Raw genomic sequence first — 1,968 nt, forward strand, 5'->3', positions numbered from 1 at the left:
GTCACAGCGCACGCTTGTAGCATACACTATTACAGTCTATTACACTGTTTTACTTTGTGCATGGGCTCCCACTTGCCGGTCTACGTTTTCTGAGCTGCTTGCTCTGATTCATGCGCGCGTGCCTGTGCACGTGCCTGTGTGCCTGCGCACATGCCTGCACACGTGCGTGCGTGCATGCCTGCGTGGGTGCCTGTGTTTTTGCGTGTGTATCTGCGGGCGTGCCTACGTAGACCCGTAGGATTATAGAACGGTAATCCATGGAAAATCGTCATGAAATTCACACGTTTATTTTTGCGTGCCGGCACACTCGTGTGTCATTCCCGATTGTAGCTTTTTCCTCAATTCCAGGAAAGAGTTTTGCTGTCGCTCTCTCATAGTCCAGCCGTGCCCAACCCCTACATTTTAGTAGTGATTAGCACCACGCGACTGAAACAATCGTGCCCCCCCCCCCATACTTCATTCAATGCCACCCCCAGCTAGCAGGCATGTATGCAGCATCGATGTGCACAGCCACAGACGCGTGCCTCGCGGGCCGCTTTTTTCGGCGACCTTTGAAAATATAATGTGAGAATGTCGTGCGATAGCATACATCATGGCTCAAAGGATGTTATGCTGCGTTTACACTATCGATTTTTGTCAGCAACTCGTATCGCAACAATAAAACCCCTGAGCTTCACTGGATCCCGGCCGCAAGTGACTTCGTGCTTCGCGCTCGTGATGTGCGCTCCATTTCACATAATATCTAAAGTACTCCTCTAAATTTCCCAGTTTCACATGTTTGAATTTTAGGTTGTGGACCACCCTGATATAACACATGTGTTATATGATATCTATGAGCATATGCAGCCTTCATGACCTTCAGCGCTTGGCAACACCGCATGGCAACAAGAGACGTGTCACAACACCGCCGCAGAGTGGCAAAAGTAAACTCTGTTTGAATCATTCGACCAGACACTTTCACTTTGTAGTATAAAAGCTTTGAATGAACGTATTCCTGAGCAATTTTTTTTTTACCTAACACATATATAGGCAAGTACAAACATGCAATGTTAAAATAATTCATTTTTGCCTGATTTTATGTTTGCCGCTTGAAACTTTGGGGGAAGACACCTTTCATTTCCGTTTCCCTTGCAGGCTTTCTGTCGCAAATATTGTAAATTAGGAACTAGCATTAGCAAGCCAAACGAAATAATATGACAAGGAGTATACAATTTAAACTACACCAACTCAGGTAAAAATGATGATGTTGTGAAATCGTTATGTGAGTTGCCATGCCATGCCAAACCCATGGTCCATAGAATGGCATTTGGTCACACATTAGCCACAAGTTCCCTTCTCACTTAACACTACGTTGGCGAGAGGGTCACAAGCCGGCGCAAGAGAATGTTCAAAAGTAAAGCTGTTCGAAATTATCTTATTTTAACGTGTATTTTGAGGTAAATAGTAATTAAGAAGTGTAGCGATAGTTGCAACATGTAACAGGTGAAAGTCAAATGTGGTAATATGATTGTTTTATTTACGAAATTTTACAAAATCGGTGTTTGTTTTCAAGCAACCAGGTGTTTCGGTTCGACGGTGTCAGGCTCCTGAGTCCTAGTCCTACGACGTGTAAGTCGGAGAGCATGGTTGGGCTAGTCACACATGTCACATTGTCATTACATTAGTGGTAAGTAATTAGTGTTACTAAGTGTTAACTCGTTAGACTTTTTCCATGTGCTCAATGTCTTTACTAAAGTAGGGAGACCAAGCCTGGATGCAGTACTCTAGACTCTAGTCTAGATGTTAAAGTGTTAGTAACTAGTTGTAATTAACCGCACGCTCACCAAACTCTTCAGTTCCCCCTTTCTTTGACTGTATCCCTGTACAGAAATACGAACACAATGAAGTGATAACATTTCTATGTTGCACAAATTGTGAACATCTGAAATAACCAACAACTTGATATGTTTTCATGGAGGCCGCCATACT

The sequence above is a fragment of the Priapulus caudatus genome, unplaced genomic scaffold, assembly GCF_000485595.1.
Source record: "Priapulus caudatus unplaced genomic scaffold, Priapulus_caudatus-5.0.1 Scaffold1439, whole genome shotgun sequence".
NCBI classification, from domain to species: Eukaryota; Metazoa; Priapulida; class Priapulimorpha; order Priapulimorphida; family Priapulidae; genus Priapulus; species Priapulus caudatus.